The 19,116-nt window shown below is 39.1% G+C and overlaps 1 protein-coding gene across 12 annotated transcripts in view; it reads right to left on the bottom strand.

Moving 5' to 3' along the window:
- The window catches only part of EHBP1 (EH domain binding protein 1), a 225,715-nt gene that overhangs the window by 92,802 nt on the left and 113,797 nt on the right, over positions 1-19,116 (bottom strand). The gene's annotated exons all lie outside the window — the stretch shown is intronic.

Below are 19,116 nucleotides of genomic sequence, written 5' to 3' on the forward strand. Positions count from 1 at the left end.
AAATAAAAATACATGTAAAAGTAACAGCAATTCAAGTGCCACTTAGCTTAACATATATTTTTCCAGGAATTCTTACACTATCCAAATTTGCTAATTGCTAGGACTGGGGAAGCTAAAAGAAGAAATACATGTTGAATGAAAATATCCTTTTTGTTTTATGATACATAATTAACACAAGCTTTTCTAGCTTCAACACTGGCAAATCTATCCCCTTGAAAAATACACGCATCATTTTCATGCTACAAATTAAATTTGGTGTGGCTACGCTTTTAGCACTCAACAAGTAAAAGCTTGTAAATGAAAAGCTGAAGCATAAAGGTAAGGCAAGTCTCATTTAAGAAATCAAAATCTTTGGGAAAGAGGAATTCTCTCCTGCAGAAGTCAAAAAAAGCTGCCAATAAATAATGCTTTTGATTAACACTTTACACTACATATTTATTTTGAAAGTCCTTATTTAAGCAGATTGTGATAGAAAACTAATCAAATCACTGTACTTCATTCCCATATGATGCCTGGCTAATAACCACACAACAGTTGGAGACTGTCAAAATATTTTACAGCTCAATTGTAATTACCATCCAAGTCTAAGCATGCAGTAATTGGGTGTTAGCCATATTCTAGGGGTGTTACAGCAACACACAGCAGTCAGTTCTTCTGTGTTTCATTTTTTACACGTGTAAAACTCCTGAATGATCCCCAGGACGTACTTCATAAAATTTTGAATGAAAGATTAGTATTTTGTCCACAGAGATAGCTTGCATTTTTTTTTTTTTCCTAAATACAATGTAGTAGTTATGTCAACATTTTAAAAACTAGCTTAACATTTGGAATTACAGAATTTGTTCAGCAGCTCTTTTTTTTTTTTTTTTTCTGGTTTAAATTCCCTAAAATAAAACAACACTTTGTCAGATAAATAAAAATTAAACACTTTGAGCAAAAAATTACATGGAAAATATTGTAATATTAAGGACTTTGAGAAAAACTGCCAATTTTGACTTCAAGGAAGAAATTTTGCAGATCATAAATAGAGAAAATATTTCAAGCTGCTGAGAGAGGAAAAAAGTACTGCTACAATACGGTAACACAAGGAACTTGAAAGGGCTTCTTGCATGTAGTATTATATATGTAATGCATGTAATGCTCATGAATATTGTACAACGATGACAGCCTGATAACTTTTCCTGAACAGACAACTCTATAGGGGCTTCTGATTGTTTAGAGTTGGTATTTCGAAGGCAGTATCAGACACAGAGATTCATGATTCACTGGTCTTTCACCATGATTCGAATCATTAATCCATGCGTTAACCGTCACTAGTTCCACAGTGACAAGACAGATGACATCACTGGATCCCTAATACAATACTGTCCAGTGGATCAAAATCCTTAAGAGATGTCCTGCCTTTGAGCCAACTGGTTATAAATGGAAGAAGCATCACATTTTAAGTGTCCTTTGGACTTAATTTACATGGTTGGGTTAAATACAATTAAGCACTCTTGAAAGAAAGGCTCTCAGTTGGTCCCAAGGTGATGCAATGATTAACATGCTGCTGGTGTGATCTCTTCATTATTCCAAATATTTGTCTGCAGACAGGACTTGGGAACACCTAGATGGAAAGACTGCACCAGAAGACTTCGGTCTTCCAACCAGTAGTACCAGTGCTATTAGAAGGAGCTGTGGGAGAAAGTATCAATTGCTCTCTCTTGGGTTGGGGGATGAGATGAGATTTATCAGAAAACCTCACGGAGCTATTGCGGGGAGGGAAATTGCAGCCAGCACAAACACAGAAAACTCAAGCTCAAGTTCGTACGTCATCTTTCACAAGTCTGATCATGTCCAGGTGTTGCAACGTGTAGGGCACTTATCATTCACACATCTCAGTCTCCTGCAATACCTTTCACTGCATGAGCACCTCAGGATAGGTGGAGGAGGGAAAAGAAGGGAGCTTTCGCCCCTACACAGGAATTTCCATGCTCTGGGAAGTGTAAATTAGAGCATTACTACAAGTCTGGCAGTAAGTTTGCTAATAAATGTGTAGCAACATATCTAATTGCATAATGAGAGATTAAATGATTATGATAATCTTTGAAATGGGGAGAATAAAGAGAAGAGAAAGCGCATCTAAGGGAGAACTCTGGTAACACAGCAAAGTAGCTGCAATTTCTAATCTTTGACAAATGTAGAAAAGTCAACATACTTCATACTTTGTTGACACCACTCCAAATAAGCTTCCAGCAGAATCTACAAAGTTTGTTCTAATATTAAGTATTGGTTACAAGTTACATAAGCGTCTAAAATTTTTTTAAAGGTGGAGGATCCATCCTCTCAAAAACAGGGGTTTTGCAGATTGCTAAACAAGACTTTGCCCACAGAAGCCTGGCCCAAGACGTGACTAGGAAACACATACAGTGACATCACTTGCCTAAGATCCACTTTACCCTTAAAGTTGCACAGAAGTGAAATTCAAAGAGCAGTTTCACCTACAGTTCCAATAAAATTTACAGACTACAAACAGAAGAGTTAGCGGAAGAATGATGAGTTGATAAATATATAGTGTGCATGCTACTTTAGTCATAGTGCAGTTTCTCAAAGAGTTACATTCACGTAAGTTTTTTTACGATATGTAAATACTCAGAAGTAATTTTGCAACAATTTTTATTATCTCCTATTCATAAAACCTTGGCAGTGTTAAGTGCTGCTACTATTTCATAGCTTTTCAATCCCTTCTGCGAGTTTGCGGGGGAAAGAGGAGAGACTCAGAAGATGAGTTTAGGTAGGCAAGATTGGTCTCCCAAGACCAGATGGGAGAGACAGGTGGTTTAGAAGATTCTTCAGAGCAAAAGTCATATCTAGATGCTCCACAGTGGCCTTAGGAGAGGCTATGTCTGCCTACACAATTCCATTTAGGTACATGTAGGAAAACTCCAGAGATCTCTTATGTCCTACACGAGACACAAGCAATACAGCTGTAACTGACTTCACTACAAAAAAGAGGTCAAAAGAGACAAATAAGCATACTTATAGCAACAAATATACTAAGATATTACTTTATATATACACATATATTCACACACAAATGAAATATACACATACACACTGTGTCTTTATAGAAATACATAAAGAAATAACTAAGGTCACTTGAAATAACAGAAACACGTTCTGCTTACCTGTTTTGTAAGTAAAAATTATTTTCATTACACTGCAGCAGCATAAAATATGAGCAGGTAATTGGGGTGAGAAAAAAAAAGATGAACACAAAAATATAATATTTATAATTATTTCAGATGGTGTAACATGTTTGGGTACTTTTAAAGCTTTATTGGCTCAGTTGGATTTCAAAGATCTGTTTGCACTGGAGCAAGCCAGGAAACGTGACCTTTGCAAGGCTTCAAGATTCCAGTTCCTTGTCTCAGAGGTGTTGATGTTGTGAGGGAGAATGAAGATTTTGGCTGGCCCACCAAAGAAAAAGTGACTGTACTCCTACTTGTGGATTGCCCTTCAAAGATACCCATGACAACTAAGCAACCAGAATCTGCTCTAACCTGCCCCAGTTACTACTCAAGGAAATTTAGATTTAGATTTCACTGCCCAGGAACTTAACTCAGGAGCAACTAAAGGACTTCAAGGTCTTGTTGCCTTCACTGGACTCTGCATTAAGTCTTACAAATGTTAACAAAAAGCCAGGTGTCTAGCACTCACCATCCAACTGTTATTTCAAACTAAATTTCGGAGGTTTTGCTGTTGTGAATATGACAGCCTTTCACACAGTTGTGCATGCACAGCTGATGCCAAGCAGTTATGTATATATTTGTGAGCTTAATGTCTGTCCCCACAGCGAGACCCCAGGGAAATAAAGGTTACTTTCTACAGCCACAGTGGGCATAAATCCCCCAAATTCAAATAGCAGAGTTAGGTGTTCCTGGTGCTAGAGATGCCAGGTATGCATATGAAGTTGCTCCTAGTCCCAAAATTAAAGGTCACAGCATCTTCATTAAGGTAACAAAAATTACTAATGAAGCCTCCAGCACCTAGAGCCGTGTTCTTCAAGATATTCAATCCCAGATGACAACTTCCTTTTTTTTTTTCTTTTTTAATATCTGTTGAAATACTCCTTTATTGTGCATGGGACATGTGTTACAACTACCAAGTTTACAGTGGCACGTCAAGAGCTCGTGGGTAACCCACAGCTCGCCTCATTGAGTTCTGCTCTAAAGGAATATGGGAAGAGGCCAGGATAAGCTGTATTAGAAGATGTTTTACCATGCTACATCCTCTGAATCCAAATGATTTTTCTACAGAGAGAGACTGCCCTCTCAACAGCATAGCTCTTTTATGCCTACATAGTGTAATGTAGGCATTTAATCAGTTGGTGTTTAATCAAGCTTTTAAATATTACAGTTGAGCTTCCAATATATTAACTTCACCGATATTTTTCATAACATTTACAACATGATTTCCTTAATTACTTTAGTTTCTAGTTAGCTCCTTTAAAGCCCATTCTCTGAGCTAAAGCACATGATTTCATTCACACTTTAAAAGCTTTTCCCATGCATGCTTTTCAAAGCTGATTTGTCTGAATTATACATATGAACTATATTTAAAATTTGTGCATTATTCATTACTACAAACTATGAAGTATCATTTAGGGATTAACACAACTATCTACTAAACTGCAAAATAGCTCTTGTCAATAACGAAACCAAGTGAGTTTCAAAGAATTGGTTGTATTTAAAAAAATGGTAACTAAATACTTCTATAAAGTACAAAAATATTCTCTAAATATATCAAGAAAAAACATATGCATGTTCTATTTTTTACTGAGATGAAAACCACTTCAGTTTATCTAACAGGCACATAAAGTATAAAACTGCATAAGATATATCAGAAAGAGGTCTTGCTTTAAATGTGTTTTAAACCTTTTTTCCCCCTTTCTAGAAAAGCCTCTATGTAAAGTGCTTGCACTGTAGCCATTTGAGATCCATCTATATGCTTGTACATAGGATAAATCCAATATAAAAATATTAGCATGTTCTGGATTTTATATTCAAATATTAAATAATAATTAAATTCTAATTCTCCAGAGAAACAACATCTCCTTTTTCCTCTCAATTTTATTTAGGTACTTTAAAATAACTCAGAAAAAAAAAAAAAAAAGTGAATCTAAACCCTCAGCTCATATAGTAATACCCACAGAGAACAGAAAGTAATTCTGCGAGAGTAGAAAAAAACGATTAAAAGGAGGCAGTGAGTCACAAAATCATGCATGCAGCTTGACTTCAGTAAAACCCAGGATCACTCACTTCCTTTGGGTTGTTTTAAATTTCTTTTATTTTCTCTTATGAGGTTAAATTTTTAGGAAATTGTTGTATTTTCCCCCCTTTTTTTGTCACCACAGACACTCCCTTTAGGCAACCTTGCATCAACAATCCTCCCACGTTCAAAGTCGGCTACATCTGTTGCTCTTTCCCATTGTTGAAAATTCCTGCCTTAATCCTATTTGACTTTATTCATGCAAAGGTCATCCTGAATTCAACAAATGGAGGAGTGATAGCAGGCACACTGTTGAACATGGCTAAAAAATACTGTTGTAGAACATGCAGCTAGTGTGCCGGCACTATCACACAAGTACTTGCTTCATTATGCAGCTTCTAGTCCTCATAGCTGTGTTGCAATATGAATTGGCAACACATTTTTCCTAGCAATGCAGGAATACAACAATTTCCTTCTAACTGGCTTGATTCTCTCTCCTTAAAAAGCTTTGCACTTAACTCATATTTGCTAGTGAGTGTGCATAAAACATACATATACAATATTTGACTATTTCACATGCCCTCGGGCTTAGCTTCTGACTTGTACGGCTTCCCTATTTCTTCTGGTTTTTACTTCTCAGCATATCTAGCTTCACAAATCTATTTAATTAACCAGTCCATCTAATATTAACAGGTATCAGTATTTTAAACAAATGAGGCAATATTGTGCCTAAAAGCAGGGTAGAACAGCTAATACAAACACCTCATTTTAGGGCCATCACCGTACTGTAGATTCACTCACAGAAGGCGTCTACTTTAGATGCATTTTTCTTCCCCAGCAACAACAACAATAATAACAAAAAAAGCATTCTGTCTCAGACCTGTGATTTATTCTTATGCTTAAGTATCTGACCCAAACCAAAGAAAGATTAGCAGGAACAGTGAGTGAATTAGTAAGCAAAGCGAAGTTAACTATCAGACTGATTTATGAAGGGAAGATAATGATTTTTGTAGTATGTCCATAACTCATCATGACAGGAGCAAAGGAATATTTATTCATGCACGCTTCTTTCCAGCTTGAGGTGCTTGCCAACCACGATGAACCAAACCCACCCTTCAGGCAAGTGCAGAAACAGGATATTGTGAGTCTTGCTCCTTCACAGAGCGCTGAGGGACACAGACCGCAGAGAGAGCACCCAAGACTTTCCACTATCTAAATCAGCCCCACAATAGGGCTTGATGTAATAGCTAAAAGTTCATCGTCACAATAACGTCAGCTTATTCAAATTGTGTTTAGCTTGTCGTTAGGTGCAAGGGAACACTGGAAAGAATCAAGTTTTCAATGTAAAAGCTGTTGTACTCTGCCTGTGTGGCTCTTGTTAAGGAGCCTGATAATAAGGCATAAAACCTCTACAGAAAAAGGATAGGTTTTATCAGGTTTTTATTGCAAAGATTTTGAGGATTTTTGTTTTGATGGTAGTTTAGAAAAGGTCTTACAAGAGGAGAAGCATTCCTTCTTTCTTCTACCTTTTAAAGAGCAAAGCTTGAACTAAACAGGAGTAATGGTCTGTGAAGCCAAGCATGCGAATCAAAGCCCTCCACATCCTTTGAAAAGGTTAACATGAATGGCAGGAAGGCAGTTATCCTCTGGTACCTACGCCAGGAGCCCTGCGCCGGCTCTCTGCCTCCTCCTGGCTCCCTTCCCCCGTAAGAGCAGAGGCAAATAACTTAAAGAAAATAAAATACGAGGCCCTCATCACGGATAAGGATTTTCAGATTACATATCCCAGAAGCTAGGCCAGATCTCACTTGGAGCTACCCTAACGTGGTTGTTTTTCAAACGCTTTGGCAGGCTGCAGCCGCCTCGCCTGACCGGCGGTGTCTGTACCTCATCCGGCTTGTCCTCTGAGAGACAAACTCCACAGTGTCACAAAAGCGCTGGCATTTAGGAAGAGCAGCGCTCCAGAAACTTCAGTGCTGCTCCTGGCAGCTCATAACTTCTTCCTTGCGTTTATACACCTTAGAGATATTTAAAGAACAGATTTCAGGCAAATAATTCTGGCACCGCCATGAGGAGAACATTCGCCTCCAGATCCCGCAGAAATGGGTGCAAGGAGATGCTTGTCCCAAAGGCAACAGAGAGCTCAGCTCAAACTCCCTGCTCGCCCTCCGGAGATCCCCTGCTTTCACTCTCCCCCATCTCTCTCTTCTGCTCTCAAAGTATTTGATGCACTTCCTAAAGCAGGAAGCCACAAGCCCTGAAAACGCAGCATGGGTATTCCTACCATCCCTGACCTCAACAGCCTTGAAGTGGTTCCTGCATCAGAATATATGTCTCATTTGTTCAATCTTGCACTTGTTGGTAAGACAGACTGTTGGGCACGTTTTCATTCAGGTTCCACCTGAATATGAGGAAAAACATCTTTACTTTGAAGGTGCCAGAGCACTGGAACAGGCTGCCCAGAGAGGTTGTGGAGTCTCCTTCTCTGGAGACATTCAAAACCTGCCTGGATGCAATCCTGTGTGATCTGCTCTGATGAACCTGCTTTAGCAGGTGGGTTGGACTAGATGATCTCCAGACGTCCCTTCCAACACCAACCATTCTGTGATTCTGTGTGATTCTGTGAATTTTGGGGTTGTCCTATGCAGGGACAGGAGTTGGACTCAATGATCCTTGTGGGTCCTTCCAACTCAGGACATTCTATGATTCTATGATTCAAGGAAATTCAAAGTTTCATATAAATAATCATAAATATTTACATGGGAAACACTGAGGGAATTCTAGTATCAGTGTCATTTTAAATTAAAATATGAAAATGTATTTTTCATTACAGTTTACCTACATCCAATGGTCTTGATGTTTTAATGACATATAGCAACAATATTCCCCTTTACTTGACTACACAATATGCTCTATGCCTGCTGTCTTTTCCCTTTCTTCCCACACAATGGTGCGCAGTTTTAAACGTTCAAGATGAAATAAAGCATACAAAAATACCACCCTTACATATCAAAAGGGCATATTTTTTTCCAGATAAAGTGAAGTAATATTTTATGATGACAACTCTTTGTACAAATCTGTGATTTGTAAATGTAACTTAAATATAAAATTATGAAAAGTGAGGCTTTGAATGTCATAACAGTGGTTAAATTACCAAACCCTATTTGCACAGACATTTTGGAGAAGTGCTAACTGGTGCAACCCAGAAGTGCTGCAAGCTCTGACAATGTTTCCATCCATTTCGCTAGGAGCTACATTGCAACAATAATGCAGTAATACCTTAAAAAGCAATTATGAAAATGACAGGAGACAAGCATTTATCATCTTGCAAATTATGTATATTAATTTGATATTAAAAAGATTTTTCTAGGACAGCCCTGGAGACCTGTTATCTGCATCCCCACTACTGATAAGGATCTAAAGAAGAAATACTGAAAACACTTAAGTAGCAGCACTTAAAGTTGCCAAATCAAGTGTTCAGAAGTTGAGGTATTACAAAATTATGGTTACATATTCAGTGTGAATAAGTACCCTTTGTATATTTGCATCATGATACAGTCTTTAAGCTGCTTCTTCCCCTAGAGTTCTCCCTCATGGAGAGCAATCAACAAACAACCTCAGTGAATGGGACTAGCCAGTATTGCCATTTTTCCAAATTATTAGTTGTTTGTCCTCATGGCTCTTCTGATGCACACTACCTGGACCTTGAACTGAACACAGTATCATTAATTTCATCAAAAGGCTTTTCTACATTTTTCATCTTCATCTTCATCGTATTTTAATCCAGAAGATGAAACATTTAATCTTCCAGACACTCTTGTAAGGCAGCAGTCCATTTAACGGAAGAAAAAGTGAGGTCCCCAAAAGCCCAACTCTAAAATATTGGAAGGTGTTGCTTTTGAGTCCTCAGTCTGAGCCACCTAACACCTGACCTTACAGAGAACTGCTTGTTTTATGATACTTCATGTGCCACAAAGCAGCACTCTTTCAGCTGCACAGCACTTGAGTGAAGCCAATAGCTCTGCTGATTTATCATGATTGTATCAAGCTAGAAACTTTAAAAACCCCCACCACAGTCCAAAATCTGGTTCAAGAGATTAGCTTAGCACAACATAATGAATTCACAACAGAGGAAAGGATAATATGCACTGCTCCTGGTCAGCATTTGGTTGCTTTATTGTCAGAGAAAGTGGTGACTTTCCTCTGGCCCTTCTCTCAAACAGTACACAACGCGGACTAATTCCCTGTGCAACAATACAAATGGTGCTGCAAGAGTCACGAGCTCTGCAGAAAGACCTGCATGCGATGATGTGTTTGCTGTGTGAGCTCGGAAAGGGGATAAGGTGAGAAGTGAGGGGCTGAGGTTGGGAGGAGTTGAGGTCTGCCTCCAAACCCATGCACAACTCCCGCTACAGGAACATGGGGTAAATTATTGGCTTATCTGGTTTTAAACCTCAAATTCTGAAGGAAGCATTTATCCTAGAGGTAAGAGCACATACATCTTTTTGACAGCATTTTGACTGGTCTGTTGCTCAAAGACAGGAACAAAATACTTCAGTCAGAAGGGCAGAAAGCAGCCGACAGAACAAGGAAGGGCTCACTTTCACCTATACTATCGATGTATAAAAATTGACTCCTGTTGACAACCATCATGGGAATAACACAAACAGACATCCCCCTCCACCAATTTACATTCATAGTGCCACCTGCAAGGAGAAGGAGGGGATCAAGGAAGGCTGCAAAGAAACAAAACCCAGTACATGGTTAACACTGAAAACTGCTACACTAAAACGACACAGGCAAAACAAGCAATGTTCAGCTAAGAATGATTTCATCACTTTGGTAGCCTAAGGAGACCACTGGTAAGCAAAAAACAACTCATAAAAGCATGAGTCTCAAACACATCCATGCAGTATCTGGCATACTCCTGGGGATCCTCATGGATAGTGAGAAGTTGATCCTCCTCATGGTCTCTTTTGTGACTGCTCATGGATACCTTATCTCATGTCACATACCACATCTTGTACCAGTTTTCACAAAATCTCTTATTAAATATGTAGAACAAAGCAGGGGTTCTCCATTTTGCTGAACAGCTTTGTCCATCAACGCTCCTACTCTCTAACCATGTCTTCTATTCATGTGCAGTCATGCCTGCATGTTGAAGGGAGAAAGAGCTTTTGCAATATCTTCCCAATTTTTTTCTTTTCAATCATAGGTCTATTCTTTAGGTCATATAAACAAGAGACTGTAAATATTCAGAGACAATTAGTCTCACCACCTTTAAATGCCTATGAATTAGTTTGCCAAGTCTGACTTACCTAAGCTCTTTTACAGCCAAGGGAGAGAACCAGACACCTCTAGGAATAAAGTATCTGAGGCAGTTGAATGACTCAATAGCAAAAGGGGATCCACTTTATGAAGGGCCAGTCCTGGGAACTCTTACTCACATTAGTGATCAATAATGCTGCTTAATGCTCCTGTATATTACTGAAACATTCATTTTTCTCCACAATATGCACTTGTGTTTGTTCTATTGTTTGTCCTGGTTTTGTTGCTACAGAGGGATGCAGTGACCTCCCGTCATCATGGTTCCAAGATAAAAAGCAGACTGAAAACCACCATGGAACAGAAGCTCATTTCCCCCAAAAAGATGCAATTTTTACTTTTCTAAAAGACACTTTTTAAAAGCCCACATTTGCCACTGGGTTTCAAATCCTCAGACTGTACTCATTTTAAGATTCTCTGCCTTCAACATATTTTTTTTTAAATATGGCCTACAGAAAAGACGTTAGATAATTCTATGTGTAAAAATTAATAGTATATGTATACGCATATACGTGTGTGCACGTATGTAAAATGCATTTCCCATTTACAGAGAAATTAGTGAAGATTCTGGTCACCAATGAAACAGAACTATAAGAAACAGCACCTAGAAGTTGTAATAATTAGCTGTCTGACACTTTACAATAATATACTACATCCCTACTTCCATCTGCATAAACAGTGGCCCCTTCATTAACACATCATTCGACTTGCACAAAACCAGTAAAAACAGAGAATATAAGAGTTTAATTTCCTCATATTGACAGAGTAACTACATTTAGTATGTAGGAACCTGGATGATTAAATAATATTTTTTTAAATTATTCTGTTACTAATTTGAACAGATGGAAAGTTAAACCATGAAAGACATTTAGAAGTCTCACCTAAGGTTGCATTTTCGATTTTAACAGGCTGTTGCCTGGCAGCACTAGCCTGAGCACCACTGGATTGCTAGAACCAGCAGCTGCTGCAAGCAGTGAAGACCCCAAACCAGCACATTGCTGAGACACTAAGGGTATGTTTTCTAGCTGAGTGATGACTGTGCTGCCACTGAAAGGGCCTGTCATGCTGTGTTCTTGTGTGTGTGTCAGTGTTTTGTTCCCATGTCAGTCTTGTGTTCCCAGTACTCACAGAACAATCCAGTCGGTGGGGCAAGGAATAGGGCAACACGAGAAGTCAGGAAAGGGACCGAACGCAATGCAGTAAATCCAAACCCTGAAGTGTGACTTAGTTGAGGCCAAGAGGAAGACATTCTGTAGCCTATACCTTCAGCAAAATGGAAAAATGCTACAACTTGCATTTGGAAGAGAACAGTTCACTCCTTACTCTAATACGTATTCTAAAATGGTTGTTTTATGTCCAAACACAGGTTAATAGTAAGGAACACAGAAAAAGCACATAGCTAATTAAGTTGACAAACACCATTTAAAACTCAGGCAAACAGTAATAAGAAATTGCTTAATTATTGTATAAAAAAGGGACCCTCTTATTATTTAACGCTTGAAAAGCTGCAAGTTTAACAAATTGTCTGTGCTTCAATATGATTATCTCACTATCTCTCTGTTCACATTATGTGTGTGCCTTGCCTTTTTTCCTCTATTAAAAGATAAAATGTCTTAGGGCTGTATGCAAAGCAGATTTTCTCAGAGTGCCTTTTTTGCACAAGTTCATAACATTAGATATCTTAATATTCTGTCCACTATCTCCCAAGTCTTCCATGGGGTTGACGAACTATCTGTCTGCAAAGAAAGTGACAACGTTCTCATGTAAAGGAGCTGCACAACTCCTTTGCAGCTCATGTGAAGCTGGAAAGGAGCAAAATCATTAAATAAAGTGTTCCAGAGAGCCAGAAAGTCCTCATGTGAATGGACAACTAAAACGCTTTTGATACCAACAGACAATGAGTGATCTACATCTAGTGTTTGGAATTTAATGTAATTTCTCTATTTGATGTTTTAAGGTGAGCTCTTACTACTGTTCAGTCACATAAGGCTGATAATGCTGAGGTAAATATAAATGGAAAAGTGAGAAACTGGAGACTACAGGGTCTCTCAGGTTTTGGAGAGTTGTACCTAGTACTATACTGAATGTTACATTCCTCCCCTTCCACTAAACTCGCCTGAGAGTTTTGTGCTTTATCTCTGTCTAAGCATTTATTCTTATTGTAGAACGAGAAGAGAAAAAAAAGAAGAAACTACAAGTTTCTTGTTGCTCCCTTGGAAAGTATCTGAGAAGTTCCCTTCTTTCATACAGAGGCAATTTGTACCTCCTTTGCAGTTTGAAGGATAAACTATCAGGCAGAAATCTTTTTGAACAGTCTGAACATAAGTATTGCAGATGTACAATGGATTACCAAGGATACTGGATGGAGATGGGTTATTACACACCATGCAGAAAAAGAATTCTGTATTTCTTACTACGTTTCCTATTAATATGTTTCATTAGAGCTTAAACCAGCTAGCTTGCCTGGCATGAGAGAGCAGAACCAAAATGCTGTTTATTTGCTTTGGACTATTATATGAATGTGTAGTCTCATTTTCTGCCAACTTAAACGGCTGTTGTAAGCTCTTGCCTACAAGCACTGATATCAATGCCTATGTTTTCATGATTATCAGTGTATTCTGGTTAATCCAGTAGGCAGCTGTGAGATGGAGATCTGTGAGCTACCAAATCCCAGGCTGACAACTAGTCAGTCTGCAGTAGCCACTCTATCAAGTGTGTGCCCAACAAACAGAGGTTTCATGACCCTGAAGACTGGAGAAAGGATGTGAGACCAAGCTGGATTCACCAAACTTGTTGACTTTCAGTAGGTTAATGGTAACTGCAGTATTCATAAACTGCACGGATATATGAGCCTTGGCAGTAGTCTGGCAACAAAATGAGACTATCATGTAATAGGAAAAGCCTTTCACAGAATGATTTCCTGAAGGGAAGGGCAAATGCCATCCTCCAATGAATGAATGAACAATGCCAACCCAGCACAGAAGCTATTTTCTCTTAACAGCTCTGCAGTTGAGAGTGATGATCTGTTTCCTCTGTTCCCTAGTAAATAATTCTTCACCTCCCATGTAAATGCACCAGCATTCCTGCCCCCCATTCTGACAAAGGCAATAAAATCCATGATTGTGCAGAGGCACACAACTTCAGCTTCTCTACTATAGGACACAATTGCCGACTCTGGAACTGATACCTGGATTGTATTTCCAATAAACTCAACATAACACAGCAAAGATAAGAGATGCTGAGACTGTTCAAGTTGGTATGTACATTTTTTAATTGGCTAAAGCAATGGTGGGCACTGATACGCACACTATCACAGAACGCTTGGGGTTGGAAGGCACCTCTGAAGATCATCTAGTCCAACCCACCTGCTAAAGCAGGTTCATCCAGAACAGACCACATATGAATGTGTCCAGGCAGGTCTTGAATGCCTCCAGAGAAGGAATCTCCACAGCCTCTCTGGGCAGCCTGTTGCAGTGCTTGGTCACTCTCAAAGTAAAGAAGTTTCTCCTCATGTTTAGATGGAACCTCCAGTCTGTGCCCATTACCCCTCATCCTGTCATTGGGCACCACTAAAAAGAGTCTGATCCACCATCTTGACATCCACCCTTCAGATATTTGTAAGCATAAATAAGATATCCTCTCAGCCTTCTCTTCTCCAGGCTGAACAGACCCAGCTCTCTCAGCCTTTCCTCATAAGAAAGATGCTCTGGACCCCTAATCATCTTTGTAGCCCTCCACTGGACTCCCTTCAGTAATTCCTTGCCCTTCTTAAGCTGGGAAGCCCAGAACTGGACACTATACTCCAGGTGCAGCCTCACCATGGCAGAGTGGGAGGAGAACGTCCCTCCACCTGCTGGTCACACTTTCTAAGGCACCCCAGGTACCACTGGCCTTCTTGACCACAAGGGTACATCATTGACTCATGGTCAACCTGTTGTTGACCAGAACTATCCACTGGTCTGATACCACTTTTTGAGTCTGGACTGAGTTTGATCAATTTTTTTTGAGTTTGTTCATTTTTTTCCCACAAAGTCAAACAAGTGGAAGAAATTTAATCTCCATCACCTCTGTGAAAGGCAGAACCTTATTAGCCAAACCATGTCAAGAACAGTAACACTTGTATGATGGTAACAAGCCCAGCAAGGCTTCTGTTGGACTTGGCAGCACTGTAGCAGGTTGATGACTGAAGACCTTATCCACAGCTTTGCTAGGCTCACCTAAATATAGCCAGCACACCACAGCCTTCAAGCCATTTGAGATGATTAACTGTGGGATAATTCCAGGCTTTCAGACTTTGAATTTTCAAGCTCTCTCTGATGACTCAGGTTAGTTTAGAGGAGGCATGGAAGGAAGACAAAAGGGAATTAAGATAATCCTTTAGGAGGTAAAAATATTTGGAAACAAAACTTCCTCCCAACCCAGATATGGCAATTACTGAGCTAGTACTATGGGGCCAAGACCCAGCTGGACCTTTATGGAGAGCTAGACTCTGCTTTATTTCTGACAGATAACTGCCCCTTCCTTACCAATAGAGATGACATGAGGATCTCTGAGTGATCAGAAGGGCCTGCTCAAATGGAAGAAATTAAAGAGGCTTGGAAAGGGCTTGCTACTCCTCGTAACTGATTGCTCAGGGAAGCAGCACAAGGCAAACATTTGAAAAACATCAGATGAATATTGGAGATATTCAGAAACTGTCTGGATGCGGTCCTGGGTTAGTGGCCTTGTTTAAGCAGGGGGGCTTGGACCAGATGACCTCCAGAAGTCCCTTCATGCCTATTTATTAGTCTCATGTTCTGTTTTCACTGATTGTTGAGGTCCTGAGTAAGTTTCACCCTGGAGTACCCTCTTTAACCTGGGGATATCAAGCCTGATGCTGATACCACCAGATCAAAAGATACCTTCTGGAATTTTCTCCCTAATTTTACATTAATTTTTTCACACAGAATTATCTTGTACAGCATACAACTCTCAACAAGGGAACTAGAGAAACTTTGATTTTTATGGTGCCGGGAGTAATAGAGGTAATTAATTGTGGATATGATTCCAGGAAAATCTAGAAATAGTCTTCAGCTGTTAAAAGACCATACAACTCCCTTGAGAGAAAGGCTTTTGCAATTCATGTAGATGTGTTAGTTTAAGTCTGTTCTCAAACAAGACAGGCCAAAGACTGATGACTGCTAAAATTCATTTATTCTTCTCTTTCATTACTGCAGATACTGCTTTTATAAAGTAAGAAAACATATATACATTAAAGAAAAATAATGTGTGAGAAGTCAGATATCCCTCAGCTGCGAAACACCTTCCATCATTACTTGTGTAATAGTAGAATGTTGGACTCAGACTATGATGTTTCAACAGCAAATCCACTTGCACTTCTGTGGAAGAGTTCCTATACCCACCATGACAATGCTGGAAGGCTCATTGCAGCTCAACACTGAATAAAGCAATTTTGGTGTCCAAGTCATACTCTAGAGATTTGATTTCAAGGTTTATACTTAGGAAAATACCAAACTTTCTTGCTTTACTTTTAAATTGGTATTTAAATTCCCAGGGACTTCACTACTGTTTTCAATATGTGTTTGGTTTGTTTTTTTTTTAATAGAGTAACAAAATTTCAGGTATTCGGAAGCTGTCTCTTGAGTAGAAATCTGTCATGTGTCAAATAATCTTTCAGGAGCAATTTCAACCTGATAAACTTGCTGTTATAGATGTTAATAACAGCAATGTAGTTTTTGTGCCAGCAAATGTGATGAACACCATTAGCATGTGAAGGAAAAATTAGCTCCAACTACTCTGTCAAAGATTTGCAGAAGCATTTTTGGAGTCTTCTCCCTTAAACTCAAAAGTTCTAATATTAATGCTGTGTTTGTGTAGTCTAAAGATTAGCATTTCTGCTCCACAGTAATTTCCTATGAAGGCAACCAAGCCAGGGGATTGAACCTGTTGGGACACGTAGGTTCTGGTCAGAGTTGTAGCAGAGGCTTTTTGTGCACAGCAAAATTGGACAAAACACTGAATAAGATATGTTATTTAACTTTCCTGTACCTAAGTTTACCTCCATGGGACCATTCCCCCTACATAAGGGTATGCGCTAAGTTCATGTTTGTGTAGTGCCTATACCTTTTGATTGAAGTTTTTTCAGGGTTGCTAAACATTGTTACTATTATTGAGTAATAAAAAAGTTATTTGTGCCAACAGTCCAGGTCCTACCTGGGCCTTATTTGATATTGTGGTGTGAGGAAATGGTTTATTTTTCTTTTCTTTTTGATGACAGTACTTTTCCGAATTTCAAAAAGCATTCCAAGTAAAGTTCTTTTGATTTAACGTTATTAGATTGCCTTAGAGTAAAACAATTCAAGCACAGGAAAAAAGACTCTGCTTACAGAAAGCTTTCTGAATTGCAAGTGACCGTACAATATTTTAACGCACCCAGTCAGCGAAACTTTCCACTCTAGCTGAAATATAATAAACCAGGACACTGCATCTGTGTGGGAATATAATGGAAGATTGGCAAGGAGACCTGTAAATACGCTCAAGCAAATGCAGCTGAGGTGTAGAAAAACACATATATTACACTAATTGTTGTTGTTTAGCCTTCTGTGCTTCACGAGTAGAACCTCTGTGTTTAGATAACACAGGCCTCTGAAAGTCTTAAAGGCACCTTAGTGAACATCCTTGAAATTCCTGCTCTACTGCAGGCAAAGATCAAAGTGGCATGGTAAACTGTGCCTTTGTGAACCCTTGAAGTACAGGCAAAAGCAGCAGGCTCGTAGATCTTCTAGCACAGACCGAGCTCTGCAGTGCCTGCATTCCTGCTTTTGTACTGCTGGCCAGGTGCTTAGGCATTTTTTCGGAGATCTCCTGGTTCGCAAGGTAACAATAACAGATTTACTCTTTGCATTTCATCCACGGTTTGTGGTTGTTCCTGCAACCTGCCTATGTTGGTTCACACAATCTGTTTGGAGCCTTCCCTAACAGTCTCGTATCCTTCAAAATCCTGTAAAAAAATTAAAGCTTTCCGTACCAGAGAGGGTCATAGAACTCCATTTTCCCCAGTGGCCCTAATGAATATCAAAATTTCAGTACCTGGACCTTTGCTGGTCTCAGCTGTGGGTCAGCATCAGTGGCAGAGAGGTGGGCTGCAAGCAGCAGACACCGAAATATGCACAAATTCCTACATAACAGCAGGAACTACCCGTGTTCATAGCAGCACAGTCTCCTCAGCGAGTACAATCCTGCATCTTTTCTTAATCAATTCCAGCTTTCAGACAATCTAAAACTTAGTCTGGGGTAGACAAAAACTACAATAATCAAACCCAGTAGTAATATGTTATTTCAGTACAACAAAGACATTAAATAAAGCAGAAAGACTTATTTCCTTGGATGCAGACCTGTTAAAAAAACCTCTCAAACAATGAGCAATGGGGGCACAACCTCCATCAAGTAACATGATAAAATCTCCTCCACGTATGTCTCTTCCTTGCCTGGTAGCACCAGAACGCTTTAGTTTGGCTGCTTAGCTTTGACCTGAGGGCCAGACTCCACCAGAAATCAAATATTTTGCAGTATTTTTCATACAGAAACTCCAGCAAATGAGATCAAACCCCATCTCAGAGCATTATAAAACTGCTATGCTTTGATTTCGTATTTCCCTGGTTGTGGTTTTGCATATTAAGAATAACTTGTGAATTGTGCTTGTGGCCTTACTATGTTGTTTTGTTTTGCTATGAACAGACACAGATCAGATTTCTGGGTTCATACTCTTTACCCTGACTGAGTGCTAAAATGACTGCAAGATCAGAGCCTGAGGGGACAAGGACATGTCAGCAATCTGGCTGAGTAATTAAGCAATGAAATGATAGGTATGAGAAGTAGTTTCATTCAACTCTTTAAGTTCAGCACTTCCAATACAAGGCAAAACAGATGATAATACGAATAAATTGGGCAAGATGTGCTGGAAGGGAAGACTTCTGTTCTCATCTTCCTACCCTTCAAAACAAGCAATCAGCACACATCAAATTAATTTTTAAGAAAGACCCATTAGTATACACTATTAAGTGCTTATTAAGTTAGCACAAGTGGTGCTAACTGCTGAATCATTGGAGTTGAGCTTCACACGGACTCAAGTTAGCTGTTGTAATCCTAAAATACCTGTGCCTCACATTGCCCTCTTCAACCAAAGTTAACTCGTATTTTCCCTTGACAAACATAGATGTACGCTTTGTCTGGACATTCCTAATTAACAGTTAATCTGATTTAAAGATTACTTTTTTTTTTTTAATTAATTCAACGTACCTATAGAATTAGGCATATATAAATGAAACATAAATGAACATTATCCAATACTTAAATAATACTCTTAAAACCCAGATTTCTGACACAAATATGGAGACAGACTCTTCAACAGGGGCAAGGCTTAACAGCATTACAATAGATCAAGACATAGTATTGTTCAACATGATTTTCTTCCTTCTCGTTGGCATATCCAGCTGTCCTGTAACATTTGTTACTGGAAGACTCTTTTCTTTGAAACTGCAG

The sequence above is a fragment of the Streptopelia decaocto genome, assembly GCF_964273445.1.
Source record: "Streptopelia decaocto genome assembly, chromosome: 3".
In the NCBI taxonomy this organism is placed as follows: Eukaryota; Metazoa; Chordata; class Aves; order Columbiformes; family Columbidae; genus Streptopelia; species Streptopelia decaocto.